The following is an 18,166-nucleotide window of genomic DNA, read 5'->3' on the forward strand; positions in this document are numbered from 1 at the left end:
TAAACACGTTTAAAGTTTAACACTAAGGTCGAATAAGATTTCTGTCCTTTTGATCAGTTACATTTTTTGGTTGCTACAGAGTTTAAAGCTCATTAAAATGATTTTTTTCTTAATGTCCAAGTATCCTACACTTACTTTGTAATGAAGAATTAGATTTATTTTAAAAAAAGGTTGTTATTCAGAATAACAGAATAAGAATTATGTATTATTTCTTGTTACATATATTCTCGTGCCTGTATTGGAAAAGGTTGTGCAGCAACATAATGATTTTTTGCTTTTAATCTGCTTCCTAAGAATTTACTACATATCCCCTATTGGGCCCAGCCCCTCGGGCCCCAGACCCTCCATTTATACAAAATCAGTTCCTCTTCATCCACAGACCCTTCAGACTTATTTACCCAATTGAGACCAGTCTCTCCCTCCCCAGGGGCCGGCATGTCCCATTTGAGCAAAATTGACTCCTTTCCACTGAACAAAATTTACATGTTCATTCTGTCAGAACTTTGAAGAATCTGCTATTTCCTCCTACTGGGCCCCACCCCTCCCAAACCAATGCCATATTGAACCATGTATACAAATCAAATGGTTCCTCTTCAATCAAGAATGCTTCAGACAAAATTTGGACATATCCTTCAAGAAAAGAAGGATTTAATTAACAAGTTTTCCCTAATAAGCCCTGCCTCTCCCATTGCAGTGGCCAAGACCAACCGTTTACTTTGAACATACTTTAATCAACCTTGCAGGTGAAGTAATTTAAAGGATTTGCCCTATTTTCCATATTCGGCCCAGTCCCAGGGAACAGATGCCAACATCCATTGATTATATGAAACTGATTCCCCTAAGGTTTGCTCTATTTCATGTATTTGATCATGCCAAAGAGGGCCCCAATTGGGACAAAATCTCACTCTATGGGCCAAAACCAACCATATACAGTACACAAAATCGATTTCCCTTCACCCAAGGATACATTCTTTAGACAAAATCGGGACAGAATCAAGCTCTTCCTGCAGATGAAGTAGGATTTTAAAGGATTTGGTCTATTTCCCCTTTTGGGTGATACTCTTGTCTCCCAGAGGGCTTACACCCACCATGTATACCTAATACTTAATTCTGTCTAACCTTAGCATGCTTCAGACCAAATCGGAACAAAATCCAGGCATTCCTACAAGGAAAGTAGGATTTCAAAAATTTCCCCTTTTGGGCTCTGCCCCTCAGGCCCCTGGGGGTTGAAAGCAACCATTTATATAAACTTTCTTCCTTCTTCCACAAAATTTGCTTATGGCCAATTTTTTTCCTTTATGACTAGTAATGATTTTTAGGGAAAAAAGGGATGAATGATGGACACCAAAGTATGGCATAAGCTCACTGGTCCTCCAGACCAGGCAGGCTAAAAATAGTAAAAAATCATGTCCTTTAAACCATATCCTGTATGAATTAACACCATGACCCTGCAATCACATGTGCAGTGTTTGTTATATTGTACTGTTTCATATCAACATTTGCTCCAACATATACACAACTTGGGACCCGGAGGACCTAGATATGAAACATGAGAAAGACAACTCAAGTCGTTTTCAGTAAATAGTTACAACAAACTTAATCATTCTAAATTTTTTTACCAGTCTGAAAATTATCGACACACAACTGGGGACCAAGGTGAACGATAACAAATTATAGCTGTCAAAAACCAAAACAATAACTTTTCAGCCATTTTGTTTTTCAATCAATTCCATTATGGACTATGGGGAACCTACATACAAAATTTGAGAATGAATCATTCAGTACATGTACTTCTCATGAAATATTGATATAATAATACTGTCAAAATCCTAAAAAGCTACATGTCCACTGTTTAGTTTTTCCAGTCAGGCCCAAAATGAGCAATAAACAACTAGGACCAAGGGGACCTACATATGAAATCTAACAATGATCCATACAACACTCGGTAGGTTTACTTTTGTGCCTTATTACCCATGTTTTGTGTTCAGAGTAAATAAGGCGACAGAAAAAGAAAAGAAGGGAAAATAAAGATCTAAGATCATGAGATAGTGGGCACCATGATCCCTTTGGGATCCTTTGTTGTCATTACCATGTAAAAACAGCCTATGTTTAATGTGATGTTCTTTATTATGTAATAAAAAATTTTAATATCATAATTTAGTATACATGTATCATAACTTTTTTTAAACAGTCTTGTTGCAAAAAAAGTAGTTTATCTTCAAAATTTATTCACCAAATTAAATCTGTGACATGAAACGTCATCTATACCTCTAATTCCATTTTGATATCCCTAAACAGATCTTGTGATGTTCACAAATTCCATTCAGAGATAATAATTATTCTGAAGCATTCAATGAAATTACTGATTTTATCATGAAATTATTTTCTTTATTCAATTTCTGATGTCCTTAAAAAGCATGTCCTCAAAGAGAGTCCTTATTTTGTATCAGTGACTTTAGGTGAATATCTTGAAGTAATTTTGTTACATCTCTAAACAGATGATACTAAAGCTTCCATTTGGAGGTAACACTAATCCAGGAGGCAGTTTAAAGAAAGCACTTAACATAGACCTGGGCCCAATGTCTCAAAATGGCAGTTTGTTTATGAATAGATGATGTTTCTAAAATAAAATATCTGCGACGACATGTAACTGTGTCATTATTTATTTCATCATATATGTGTGGCAATAACAAGGTAATTAAGAAGTAATGGACCTATGGATTATATATTTTGGTTATCTCTTCACATTCTGAGATTGTATTTCACAGTGTAAATATTCACTATGTATTAAATTTCATATTTTCCATGGTGACCTAGGACATTACTCTACAGCAAACAATGGATATGACCTTGGGGGATTAACGACATTATGATATAGCAAGGTGATTTACAAATTTGAGAAAGCAATTCTTAAGATACTGCAATAACACTATTAAATATCAACACAATCCAGGACCAATGTGCCTCAGTTACCTTTTATGCACACCTAAGGACCACAGACAGAGTCTGCTTTTATAATAATTTGTATGAAGTATAATTAATAAACTTCTGTTGTCAAAATCAGAGAAGGCCATCTGTCCTGAGGAATATCTTAATGACATATAAAATATTAGAGATGATTGGAACAATATCTCATGATAATGGTTGGCTTTTAAAGTCATTTTAGTATCAACTAAATTATAGATGTACTGGTTGGTATTAGCATTCAAAATCTTATGTTAACTGCAAATCATTAAATCATTTCATAACTATTTGATATAAGCTGACTTCTTTATATCAATTAAGCTGTACGCCAAATCATGATAATGTACATCATGTGCATAACTAAACAAATTTTAAAATCAAGGATTACATTGCGTAGCTAAAATCTCCTACTTCAACATAGAACATTATCAAGTTAAAGTATCCGAACAGCTGGCCAATCAAGCATGTAATTTAAGTCAGATAAGGCATCTCTAGAATCATCAGTCATGCGAGAATGGCACTTCATACTGTAGCCACACAATCATCTCGAATATTGTGGGTAGAAACTGAAGCTGCTACATTGAACTGTGACCTGATGACCTTGACTATTAAATCAATTTAACTTCATGAAGTATCAACAAAATTTGACCTTGACCTCTGACCTGATTCTCTGGTCACTTTGATGGATTTACAAGTAGTTACACAACCAAGAATGTATTTCATAACAGTAAGTATACCAGATAAAAAATAACAAAATTTTATCTTGACTTTGGACCCAATATTTCTTAAAACATTTTATTCATAATGTCGAAATATTTTGCCACTTAAAAGAAACAACAAAACCAGAAAAATCTTCTTTACCACATCCAACAGAGAATAAATAAGTTTCATAAACAGACCATCTTTGATTATATATAAGTAAGATTATCATCATCTCTCTAACATGTTAACAACATTCGTTACTATTTACAGTAAATAAGTAAATATGTCACCAATGGTTTATATACTGTAGATCACATAATCGACACATAAACACCAAGTTATTGTCATATCAATAAAAGTACTTATAATGTACACAATCCTTTCTAAATGAAATGTCAGTATCTGCTTCAATATATTGCATTCAGAAAAAGTATAAAATTTTGTGTTTAAAAAGAATCCAGATTAATTTAGTCTCAGCAACAATTGATTTGTACAATCAGATTCTTCATAATACAATGTGACTGTTCATGATTAAACCAAGAATCTAACAATACAATATGAAGTTGACATGAAAAACTTCCATTGTAGAGCTGCCAGAACATCCATAAAAGTCAGTGTACATGTTCTGCATCTTTGAAGTATATCCTTTCACAGATGATTCAATACATCTTCAAAAAGAGGGCTGCTTTTTTTTCTCTTCATCATCTTCATCCATTCCTCTGATGATCTTCAACCCTTTAATGACTTCATCACCTCCTGTAAATAAAGATGAATGTTTTGACAACAAATTGACATAAACCAAGCAATTCCATGGCTATAGATCAAAGTGCAAAGGCCTCAAGAGTCAACAATAGCTAAAACAATTATGTACTTACAAGCTTGTATTAACACATGCATTTATGATCTTTTGAGGGTTTGAGTAAGATCAAATCAATGTAAAATGGCTGACTAAACATGAAAGCTTGTCAAATGACAACACTTGAAGGGTATCCAAATTCAACTGGATCTTTGATCATTTGAACAAAAAGATGTGTGTCTGATTTATATGCCACTAAATTCTCTATTTCAACAAGTCCTTGATAAAATGTTTTTATTCTAAATGAACATACATTATATTTCCATTCAACATCGTCCATCATCTACTAAAAAAAGTATTAACCAATCTATATTAGAAAATATTTCAGTGAGTATTACCTCCCTTTGCCCACTAACGCATTCATCTTGATTCTCGTGAAAGGAAAAGTACCAAGTACCCCTACCTCTCTATATAGAATTTATACAAAATAACTAACTAGTGGGTATGTTACCTTGTCAATTAAAATGAAGATTGTAAATACCTATATTCATTATCTCATATGTATATATAATAAATAAAGGACATTTATTTACCATCTGGTGCACTTAATATAGAACATGCATGTTTTCATTATATAATATATATATATATAAAACATTGGATTATCAACAGTATAAGTAATATATTTCTTTTACTGAGAGGTTTTATTCAAATGAGATTTCTCAAAAGCTTATGATGTACTTTGTGACTCTTGCATTTAAGTAATACTTCTTTACTTTGATTTAAAAAAACTAAAACATTTATAATTATTTTCATTCTATACTTCTGGTCCGGGGTTCACAATATCAAATTTGTATCTAAATCAATGGTAATTTTACATTATGATATTAATCATAATGGGTTTTTTTCTATAACATTGATCTGAGTCAATATTTTCTAGCTTCAACATAACCTAAATTCTCACATACATCAAAGATAGATATCACCTTATCTGATTTTGATGTTTACAAATTCAATTATGTCTGAATTTTCTGAAAACAATTACCTGTCAATATCAAAAACAAAATTGTTTTTGTTCTCCAAGATAACACCAAAACTGACCACCATATCTCACACCTTTACTATAATTTGAGACAATGTCACTAGATCACCAACAGCATGTTGGCCCTAATTAAACTGATTATCACACCTGTCACAGTCTAAGGACCCAGAAAACCACTCAGCCCAAGGACATACCATTGTTCTCACTTTCTTATCAACACTCAACAAATTAAAATGACACTGGTGTACATCTATTGAGTATTATAATTAGCTTTCATTCTGACACCATCAATCAGAGCTATGCAGTATATATTTCAGGCCAAAAACCTAAGTCATTATTCACATGCTGGTCATTTTGAGGAGTGGTCATTTGTGTCAAAGGTAAGTGATTTCTGTTTCCATTTGAATATTATCTATCATATCTTGATGGTAGATAAGTTTACACTTAAACATGTGCTCAGCTTTACTTAGTGATGAAAAATATTTGTTTTGTAACTCTATTTTATTATTAGTACAGAATATGTATTACAAAATCAACTGTATGTATCTATTTCAAAATCAACTTTATCAATACTTTACCCAGTTTTACCAAGCTCTATATATATATTACAAAATCAACTTTATCAATACTTTACCCAGTTTTACCAAGCTCTATATATATATTACAAAATCAACTTTATCAATACTTTACCCAGTTTTACCAAGTTCTTTAAATAAATTACAAAATCAACTTTATCAATACTTTACCCAGTTTTACCAAGCTCTCTATATATATTACAAAATCAACTTTATCAATACTTTACCCAGTTTTACCAAGCTCTCTATATATATTACAAAATCAACTTTATCAATACTTTACCCAGTTTTACCAAGCTCTATAAATACATTACAAAATCAACTTTATCAATACTTTACCCAGTTTTACCAAGCTCTCTATATATATTACAAAATCAACTTTATCAGTACTTGGCCAAGTTTGTACCAAGCTATATGTATGTATTCTTGCAATAATGTTTTCTTTTGCAAAACAAACTATGTGTTGATATGAAATAGATAAGAAATATGCTTAACCTAATAGAACCGAAGTCAGAGAAAAACTCTGTTCCTCTCCTGGTACTTACTTGGTGCTGATGAAATCAATTAGCACTAGTCTGTATTGGTAGTGGAGAGACTGTCATCTTCATCAACATGTCAGACACTTATTAATTAGTAAAATAAAAATCTGTATCCTTTGCTAGTACTTGTTATGTGCTGGTGTAAATGAACAATTAGCACTAGTCTGTATTGGTAGTGGAGAGACTGTCATCTTCATCAACATGTCAGACACTTATTAATTAGTAAAATAAAAATCTGTATCCTTTGCTAGTACTTGTTATGTGCTGGTGTAAATGAACAATTAGCACTAGTCTGTATTGGTAGTGGAGAGACTGTCATCTTCATCAACATGTCAGACACTTATTAATTAGTAAAATAAAAATCTGTATCCTTTGCTAGTACTTGTTATGTGCTGGTGTAAATGAACAATTAGCACTAGTCTGTATTGGTAGTGGAGAGACTGTCATCTTCATCAACATGTCAGACACTTATTAATTAGTAAAATAAAAATCTGTATCCTTTGCTAGTACTTGTTATGTGCTGGTGTAAATGAACAATTAGCACTAGTCTGTATTGGTAGTGGAGAGACTGTCATCTTCATCAACATGTCAGACACTTATTAATTAGTAAAATAAAAATCTGTATCCTTTGCTAGTACTTGTTATGTGCTGGTGTAAATGAACAATTAGCACTAGTCTGTATTGGTAGTGGAGAGACTGTCATCTTCATCAACATGTCAGACACTTATTAATTAGTAAAATAAAAATCTGTATCCTTTGCTAGTACTTGCTATGTGCTGGTGTAAATGAACAATTAGCACTAGTCTGTGCCAGTAGAGGATTGAATTCAGTGCTTGACTCCATCATCAACATTTATCAAACAAAAGTCTTGTTTTCCATCATATGGATCTTTATGAATGGTATATTCTTTCCCAAATACAAATTATGAACCAAACTGAGATAAACAATTGACACCACTCTACTCTCCTCCTGGTACATATGTCTTTTATAGTACTTGCCATGTGCTGACTATATTTCTAGCGTTAGCACTAGCCTGTGCTGGTAAACGATGGGTTTAAGCTTCCATGATTAGTTCACTTATCTCCCCTATATATACCAACACAATATGGTAGCACTATCTTTAGCTTCACACCTACAGATTTAAACTTGTGTTAAAAGACACGGTCAGTCACAATGACTGGATATACTTCATTTGAAGCAAATTGTTTTTCTTAAATCAAACAATCCCTTCCTAATGAAAACACACACTGCAACTTTGGATGTCAGTCATGTCAACATTTTTACTCTTCTCTAACACTCATCAGCTCACAGAATTACATTTACTCTGACACTGGCACCATTTACTGTATATATAAGCCCAGACTTCATCATTTCAAATCATTCCCTCTTCAGCACACTAACAAGCAAGACATACGTGCAAAACAACATCAGGTAAGTCTGTTTCTGAACACATTTCTATTATGCTCTCCTCGTACACTCTAACAAACATGAATCTCCCAAAATCCAACCAAGGTTATTATTCTTGCTTTCCTTTCCAAGTACTTGCTATGTGCTGATTTGCAATTAACAATTAGCACTAGCCTGTGCTGGTACAGGACTGGGGTCCATTCTTCAATCAACAATCTCCTTGACCTTTCCTGATTTTAGCAAAGTCAACCATAGATTTGCCTGGCTCTTTCCTAGTACTTGCTATGTGCTGTTGTGTACATCACCAGTAGCACTAGCCTGTGCTTGTAGAGAGCTGGTTTCATCTTCATATTGCTGTCAGCCCCACTAAAGCTCCTCTATCTAATCCGACATGATCTGTGCTGCATTACCTTTCCCAATACATGCTATGTGCTGGTTTACAACCAATGAATTAGCACTAGCCTGTGCTGGTATAGGAATGGTGTCCACTCTTCAATTCAGAACATTTAACTTGCTTTTTCCTTTCAGGCCACATCACGGTGACCATCAAACATCTGCCTGACTCTTTCCTAGTACTTGCTACGTGCTGTTGTGTGAATCATCAGTAGCACTAGCCTGTGCTTGCAGAGAGCTGGTTTCATCTTCATGCCGCTGTCGGCTAGCTTCCTAAATGCTGCATTTCCTTTCCCAATACACGCTACGTGCTGGTTCGCTAATAATCATTAGCACTAGCCTGTGCTGGTAGAGGAGAGCATCGCAAAATCACCTAGATCAACACTAATTACTACAGAGATTCATTCTTTCCTCTCCGAGCACTTGCTATGTGCTGGTTTGTGCACAACAATTAGCACTAGCCTGTGCTGGTAGAGGAATGGTGATCAGACTGCTATTACGCTTCACTTTTCATTCCCCATTCCAATTACTTATAATGATGTTTTCGTGTCATTTCCTACTCTTTCCTAGTACTTGCCATGTGCTGACTATATTTCTAGCGTTAGCACTAGCCTGTGCTGGTAAAGGATGGGTTTAAGCTTCCATGATTAGTTCACTTATCTCCCCCTCATCTACCAACACTCTAACCTGTAGTTTCACACCTCAGCTTGTGTGGTGAACACGGTCAGTCACACTTGACTGCATGCTACTCACTGAAGCACATTGTTTTCTTAAATCAAACAATCCCTTCCTAATGAAAACACACACTGCAACTTTGGATGTCAGTCATGTCAACATTTTTACTCTTCTCTAACACTCATCAGCTCACAGAGTTACATTTACTCTGACACTGGCACCATTTACTGTATATATAAGCCCAGACTTCATCATTTCAAATCATTCCCTCTTCAGCACACTAACAAGCAAGACATACGTGCAAAACAACATCAGGTAAGTCTGTTTCTGAACACATTTCTATTATGCTCTCCTCGTACACTCTAACAAACATGAATCTCCCAAAATTTTCCATATATACACCTCTTTCCTTTCCAAGTACTTGCTATGTGCTGATTTGCAATTAACAATTAGCACTAGCCTGTGCTGGTACAGGACTGGGGTCCATTCTTCAATCAACAATCTCCTTGACCTTTCCTGATTTTACCAAAGTCAACCATAGATTTGCCTGGCTCTTTCCTAGTACTTGCTATGTGCTGTTGTGTACATCACCAGTAGCACTAGCCTGTGCTTGTAGAGAGCTGGTTTCATCTTCATATTGCTGTCAGCCCCACTAAAGCTCCTCTATCTAATCCGACATGATCTGTGCTGCATTACCTTTCCCAATACATGCTATGTGCTGGTTTACAACCAATGAATTAGCACTAGCCTGTGCTGGTATAGGAATGGTGTCCACTCTTCAATTCAGAACATTTAACTTGCTTTTTCCTTTCAGGCCACATCACGGTGACCATCAAACATCTGCCTGACTCTTTCCTAGTACTTGCTACGTGCTGTTGTGTGAATCATCAGTAGCACTAGCCTGTGCTTGCAGAGAGCTGGTTTCATCTTCATGCCGCTGTCGGCTAGCTTCCTAAATGCTGCATTTCCTTTCCCAATACACGCTACGTGCTGGTTCGCTAATAATCATTAGCACTAGCCTGTGCTGGTAGAGGAGAGCATCGCAAAATCACCTAGATCAACACTAATTACTACAGAGATTCATTCTTTCCTCTCCGAGCACTTGCTATGTGCTGGTTTGTGCACAACAATTAGCACTAGCCTGTGCTGGTAGAGGAATGGTGATCAGACTGCTATTACGCTTCACTTTTCATTCCCCATTCCAATTACTTATAATGATGTTTTCGTGTCATTTCCTACTCTTTCCTAGTACTTGCCATGTGCTGACTATATTTCTAGCGTTAGCACTAGCCTGTGCTGGTAAAGGATGGGTTTAAGCTTTCATGATTAGTTCACTTATCTCCCCCTCATCTACCAACACTCTAACCTGTAGTTTCACACCAACACAGCAATGTGTGGTGAAGAAAGGTCAGTCACACTTGACTGCATGCTACTCACTGAAGCACATTGTTTTCTTACTGCAATCAAACAATCCCTTCCTAATGAAAACACACACTGCAACTTTGGATGTCAGTCATGTCAACATTTTTACTCTTCTCTAACACTCATCAGCTCACAGAGTTACATTTACTCTGACACTGGCACCATTTACTGTATATATAAGCCCAGACTTCATCATTTCAAATCATTCCCTCTTCAGCACACTAACAAGCAAGACATACGTGCACAACAACATCAGGTAAGTCTGTTTGTGAAACACATTTACTATTATGCTCTTCGTACACTCTAACAAACATGAATCTCCCAAAATTTTCCATATATACACCTCTTACCTTTCCAAGTACTTGCTATGTGCTGATTGTGCAATTCAATTAGCACTAGCCTGTGCTGGTCAGGACTGGGCTCGATAATTCTTCAATCAACAATCTCCTTTGACCAATTTCCTGATTTTACCAAAGTCATAGATTTGCCTGGCTCTTTCCTAGTACTTGCTATGTGCTGTTGTGTACCATCACCAACACTAGCAATGTGCTTGTAGAGAGCATGGTTACATCTTCATATTGCTGTCAGCCCCCAAAGCTCCTCTAATCTTTCCTGTCATTATCTGCATTACCTTTCCCAATACAAGCTATGTGCTGGTTTACAAACAATGAATTAGCACTAGCCTGTGCTGGTATAGGAATGGTGTCCACTCTTCAATTCAGAACATTTAACTTGCTTTCAGATGTCACATCACGGTGACCATGATTCATCTTGACCTTTCCTAGTACTTGCTGTGCTGTTTGTGAATCATCATTAGCACTAGCCTGTGCTGGTACAGAGACTGGTTTCATTTCTGCATTACCTTTGTAACAGCAATGTGCTGGTAGCTAGCAATCATTAGCTCTGACTGTCATTCATTTCCCTAATCATCATTCACTTGCTATGTGCTGGTTTGTGCACAACAATTAGCACTAGCCTGTGCTGGTAAGGAATGGTTTCACTTTAAGTTCATATTTCATTCATTCCAATTACTTATAATGATGTTTACTGTCATTTCCTACTTTTCCTAGTACTTGCCATGTGCTGACTATATTTCTAGCGTTAGCACTAGCCTGTGCTGGTAAAGGATGGGTTTAAGCTTCCATGATTAGTTCACTTATCTCCCTCATCTACACACTACCTGTAGTTTCACACCTCAGCTTGTGTGGTGAACACGGTCAGTCACACTTGACTGCTGCTACTCACTGAAGCACATTGTTTTCTTAAATAAAACAATCCCTTCCTAATGAAAACACACTTGCAACTTTGGATGTCAGTCATGTCAACATTTTTACTCTTCTCTAACACTCATCAGCTCACAGAGTTACATTTACTCTGACACTGGCACCATTTACTGTATATATAAGCCCAGACTTCATCATTTCAAATCATTCCCTCTTCAGCACACTAACAAGCAAGACATACGTGCAAAACAACATCAGGTAAGTCTGTTTCTGAACACATTTCTATTATGCTCTCCTTGTACACTCTAACAAACATGAATCTCCCAAAATTTTCCATATATACACCTCTTTCCTTTCCAAGTACTTGCTATGTGCTGATTTGCAATTAACAATTAGCACTAGCCTGTGCTGGTACAGGACTGGGGTCCATTCTTCAATCAACAATCTCCTTGACCTTTCCTGATTTTACCAAAGTCAACCATAGATTTGCCTGGCTCTTTCCTAGTACTTGCTATGTGCTGTTGTGTACATCACCAGTAGCACTAGCCTGTGCTTGTAGAGAGCTGGTTTCATCTTCATATTGCTGTCAGCCCCACTAAAGCTCCTCTATCTAATCCGACATGATCTGTGCTGCATTACCTTTCCCAATACATGCTATGTGCTGGTTTACAACCAATGAATTAGCACTAGCCTGTGCTGGTATAGGAATGGTGTCCACTCTTCAATTCAGAACATTTAACTTGCTTTTTCCTTTCAGGCCACATCACGGTGACCATCAAACATCTGCCTGACTCTTTCCTAGTACTTGCTACGTGCTGTTGTGTGAATCATCAGTAGCACTAGCCTGTGCTTGCAGAGAGCTAGCTGGTTTCATCTTCATGCCGCTGTCGGCTAGCTTCCTAAAAGCTGCATTTCCTTTCCCAATACACGCTACGTGCTGGTTCGCTAATAATCATTAGCACTAGCCTGTGCTGGTAGAGGAGAGCATCGCAAAATCACCTAGATCAACACTAATTACTACAGAGATTCATTCTTTCCTCTCCGAGCACTTGCTATGTGCTGGTTTGTGCACAACAATTAGCACTAGCCTGTGCTGGTAGAGGAATGGTGATCAGACTGCTATTACGCTTCACTTTTCATTCCCCATTCCAATTACTTATAATGATGTTTTCGTGTCATTTCCTACTCTTTCCTAGTACTTGCCATGTGCTGACTATATTTCTAGCGTTAGCACTAGCCTGTGCTGGTAAAGGATGGGTTTAAGCTTCCATGATTAGTTCACTTATCTCCCCCTCATCTACCAACACTCTAACCTGTAGTTTCACACCTCAGCTTGTGTGGTGAACACGGTCAGTCACACTTGACTGCATGCTACTCACTGAAGCACATTGTTTTTTAAATCAAACAATCCCTTCCTAATGAAAACACACACTGCAACTTTGGATGTCTGTCATGTCAACATTTTTACTCAATGTCTAACACTCATCAGCTACAGAGTTACATTATATACATTACATTTACAGATGTAAAGCAGGTTCAATGTATTTGATGAAAGCAAATATCAAATACCATAGAGAGTGTCATCAGCAAGCTAGACTGTTGACCTACATGATCTCTGACACTTGGGGGAAGATTTGAGGTGTATGGTTTGACTCTCTCTACAAGGGTGTGGCTTGTTTCAGGAAGCTGATCTGTGCTGACATGTCCTTGGGCAAGATCTGTACACTGCATTTACCCTAATTGCTCTGAATGGCATGTGACAAGCCTCCCTTAAGTAGTTCAGCCTGCTCAATTGTAGCTACCAGCTACTACAAGGAGACCCCACCTCAAAATAACCCTGGCTGTTCACAAGGTGATTTACCTAGCAAACAAACAAGATCTATGCGTCTCATGGAAATCCAAGACTTTTAACACTTTGTGTTTTACATAGATTGATCCTGGTTACATTTTTAATACTCTCTTATGTATCTTACAATACATATACAGGTAAAAATGTGGTGTAAAATGTGACAAATGACACTAGAATTAACAATATTACATTGTATTGCATTGTATTGTGTATAGCAGATTAACACAATCATTATAATCATCATTTTGATCAACATATAAATCATACCCATCATTGGAACATTTTCTTTACCTAGATGCTTTTTCTATATATCTAATTCATAATTTCTTTGTATTCAACATTGGACATTGAGATTGTCAAGCCAATGAATTTCTAAACCAAATTTGATGTAACAGACAGCAACTGAAATATTTTCCCATTGAGGTTATCAGTTTGTCTAGGCAGATGCCTGGCATTCTAGGTTGTTCATGTAACAGTATCTTAAAATCACTTGTTTAACAGTTTTTCATTTTCAAAATCAGGTCTAGCAATGGACTTTACTGAGACATCTGAACAAACTCCAGGGTCATTTCAGGATGTGCCTGGTTTGGGTTGTTGAAGAAAGCTGTATCAGTACCTGTTGACTGCCCTACATAGGCCACAAACCAACAACCCAAAGGCAGAGGGCTAGTGATAAAGATGGTCAGGCGTCTCTACCACTTGGCCACTGTTGACCCTGTAAAGTTACCAGTAGATGCCAACACTGCACAATGAGTAATTGATGTTGCTCATAAATCTTTAAATATTTATTCTAAAGGTATGTCATATAAAAAAATTTAATCTTGAAATCTTGCATCCCGAATGTAATCAATAATATCTACTCTAAAAGTTGTCTTTAAAATTTTACTTCAAAGTTAATTTTATCCACTCATACTTAAATAGATACTTATTTAACAGAAATATTCTTATTGCTTAAAGGATATTGTTAAACTTGTTTATCCAGTATCTGACATCATCAATGTCTCGTGTAAATGGATACTATGGACATAAAGATAGTTGTTACAGAAGTTGAGGGCACCTGTAGATAACACATTGAGTATAATCATTCACGTGACATGGTGTAATGTAACCTTTTTTCACTGTCTGTCAGTGATGTACCTTCTTGACTTTTTGTATGTGTACAGCAGAAACTGTGGGGACTTTATCTTCCTTTGCTGCATCCTGTGCTGCATTTGCTAGTCTTTGCATCATGAGCAGATATTCCAGCCAGAGCTGTAAAGTAAAACATATTGAGACAAAGATCATTCCAAAATCATGACATTTCAATTTATATATATTATTTCAATAAGATATAATTACATACATACAAACAAGTAAAGCAATTTCAATGTTAACTAAATGATAACTAAAACAGAATTTTTCTTAATTTTGTTGGCAAAGGAAAATTATTTCCCCCTTCATTCAAATCAATTATGCATTATATAAATGTAGCTAACACATACTTCTGTAGAGAAGTGTTGAAAGGATGAAAAGTGAAGATGTTGTTATTTGTATTGTGATCCTCATATTGAATACCCACTTAAATGTATTGCATCTGATTTAATTTGGAGTAGCGGTTCAGATTAAAAGGAAGAATAACTAATTACGATCTTTTCTTGCAAGCCAATAGCAAAAGATCTTGACTCTTGGTCTCTTCGTTATTCAGACTTGTGGAAACTAAAAATGTTTGAACATACTTAACCACTGTGACATTGAAAATAGGCCAAGGACATTCAATTAAACAAAATCAAAAGCCTTTCATCTCATAAATATTTTATATAGATATCCTGATCCTGGGGTACTGGGCTATTAAGACAGCGTTGTTTAAAATGCTATGACATTTATCTGACCCCTACTATATAATGGATATTTGCAATTGTTGCTCAATTGAACAAGCTTGATAGCCTAGTGCTATGAACAGAAGTATCAAAGCATCTTGAGCAATGTAATTATATAATTAATGCTTTTGGGCAGATGAACTTAAGTCATATCAATGATTGTGTTTTTGGCATTATCTGATGATGAGGTTATGATCATACACTTCAAACCTGTTGAAAAGAATAATCAAGTAAAAACTGAAAGATCCAGCTGAGACAACGAAATGCAAATTAACTTCAACTTAAAAGTTAGAATTACCCACACAGGGGTAAATCGGAGCTTTAAACAGAAACTCATTAATGACTCTCTTTGATGACACCACTTCACAGGGCTTTGTTTCGAATCCCTTCATTGTATGTCCCCGGATTGAGATTTCTGAAATCTCAAGGAAAACAGAGGTGTTGTTTGCTATATTGCTGCTTTATGTACCATTAACAGCCAGGGTCATTTAAGGACATGCTAGATTTGGGTGATGGAGGAAAGCCAGGCTTCGAGAGAAAAACAGCCAACCTGCAGCCAGTACCTGGTGACTTCCACACCAAGGTGCAGGGCTAGTGATCAAGACGGTCAGATACCTTAACCACTGCGGACCCTCAAAAGCCTTGTGGTTTGTATAAAACCCATATCTCCGGTCAGAACAAAAATGTGTTTTACAATATCGTTTAATCTAATATATAAATCACAACCTAATCTAATACATGACAAAATAAGCCTTTACATTTCATTTTCAGGTTTCATTGAATGAACCAGCATTGAATCATACCTTAAATTTGTTTTATTTGTCATTATACTTTCATGAGCTCACAACCAGAGGAGCAGAACATCATTGATTAAAGCATATCATGAAATATTGTATATATTTCATACAATGGTACACAACATGTCAAATATCCTCCTAGTTATGAAAAATAAAACATCGGAGTCATTTGAATCAAAAGATATAAGGATGTCCAAACATAAACAATAAAATTTTGAATTAATCTAACCATAGTTTCATTCATTTAGTTAATGTTATAAAAAGGAAGGTACCAAGAAATGTGGCTCATTTGAGATATAAGGATGAAACAATAAAATTTTGAATCTAACCCTTTAGAAAAGGTGAACTCAATAAACACTGATATCCACTATTTTGCACCATGATGTTTTTTTTATAATTTCATTCCCGTTCAGTTAACGATTTTATGTAATATACATGTTCTTCTTGGCCGCTATATGCTAAATCAAGTGTCTCTGTAAGTTAGTGTTGTCATCAGAAACAGAAGTACAGACACATGTCTGAAACATGATTTGGTCATTTCAGGTGAGCAAATTTGAGGTTGTATCTGTGGAGACGATTTAGTATAAGGCTGGTGTTGAGATTAATCCTCATGGCTAGCTAGGGAGACTAAATTCTTCAGGGGTCTGAAACTAATGCACCACAGATATACAGTGACAAGCCATAAATACTCTGTCACAATGGCTTGCATGTTTTTGCTCTCTGTTGGGGCCATATGTTAAAAGGCCTTGGCCATGGGTTTGTGCTTCACTAACAATGATGCATGCTATTTTAAACTTTCTTGGCAAGATGTGACGTACTATTTTTTGTTGTCAACAAAAGACCAAACAGCAGGCCATGATCAGTGAGCAAATAGTAAATAGCAAGTTAGAACAGACTACAAAAACAAACAGGAGGTTTTCGTTGAGTGATATAACAACTGAATTTAATGAAGAAAGTAATATTCATTTCTCAAAATGAATTTTTCACCACCATCAAGACAAACATGTATGTAATAGAGGTGTTTCCAAGGAAAAACTTGTGGTGAAAAAGAGAATCAGGAAAAGAGACTTGCGTGGAGCAGAGAAGAGAAACGGCCATAAGAGAAACCCCATCCCATCAGGACACACTTGATAAACAACGAATACGAAGTAATGATTTTGGGCTGCATTTGTTTGTATGCTGTGGGGACACTGACTGCTATAGATGGGAATACCAATGTTTTGATATATCAATATATGTTGGAAGAGCATCTCTGGCCTGTAATACAAAGGCATTTTCCTGCATGTGGTTATTTTTTCCGAGACGGTAACGCGCCCGTACATTGTGCAAGGTCCACCCAGGAATATGTTGGCTGGAATGGAATCAACTGCATAATTTGCCCTGCAGTCACCAGATATAAATCAAATTGAAAATGTTTGGTTGTACGTCAAAATAAAATTCCAACACTTGTTAAATCGACTGAAGACTTATTCTGGGAAATAAGAATCTGGATGGAAATCACACTTCCCTACATCTAGAGCTTATATAAATCGATCCCAAGGCGGATTTTAAACGTGATCAGATTAAAGGGACGACTAACAAAGTACTTAAGGTAAGCGTGATTTCATTGTTAGTTTACCTCTCAGCTATATTTTATGTCGGCCGTATTTTTATCAAAATGTAAACACGCCGCCATCGTGACCGAAAACTTCTGGTATGTCATTTAAGATTCACTATAGCTCATGTTATATTCTGACCCCGAATAAAGCCAATGTGAACAAGCTTACCAAGAGATCAACTTTGGATTGCTTGATTGTGGATCTTTTCACATTCTTCTTCACTTGTGACCTAAATTTGGTCTGTGGACACTTTGGAATCATTTTGAGTTTCGAATAGGGCGCCTCACATTTGTATTCCCTCGGTAGAAGATTTCCATATCCGGTATTT

The 18,166-nt window shown here is 36.1% G+C and overlaps 1 long non-coding RNA gene across 1 annotated transcript; it reads right to left on the reverse strand.

Moving 5' to 3' along the window:
- Nucleotides 1–3,733: 3,733 nt before the first annotated feature.
- On the reverse strand, nt 3,734–18,098 carry LOC132553473 (uncharacterized). The gene is made up of 3 exons (XR_009554351.1): nt 18,007–18,098; nt 14,725–14,838; nt 3,734–4,422 (listed from the first exon to the last, which is right to left on the reverse strand). It is a non-coding gene; the product is annotated as an uncharacterized LOC132553473 (long non-coding RNA).
- Nucleotides 18,099–18,166: the final 68 nt, after the last annotated feature.

The sequence above is a fragment of the Ylistrum balloti genome, unplaced genomic scaffold (assembly GCF_031769215.1).
Source record: "Ylistrum balloti isolate Yb309-2 unplaced genomic scaffold, AGI_CSIRO_Ybal_v1 Utg370330, whole genome shotgun sequence".
Taxonomy (NCBI): Eukaryota; Metazoa; Mollusca; class Bivalvia; order Pectinida; family Pectinidae; genus Ylistrum; species Ylistrum balloti.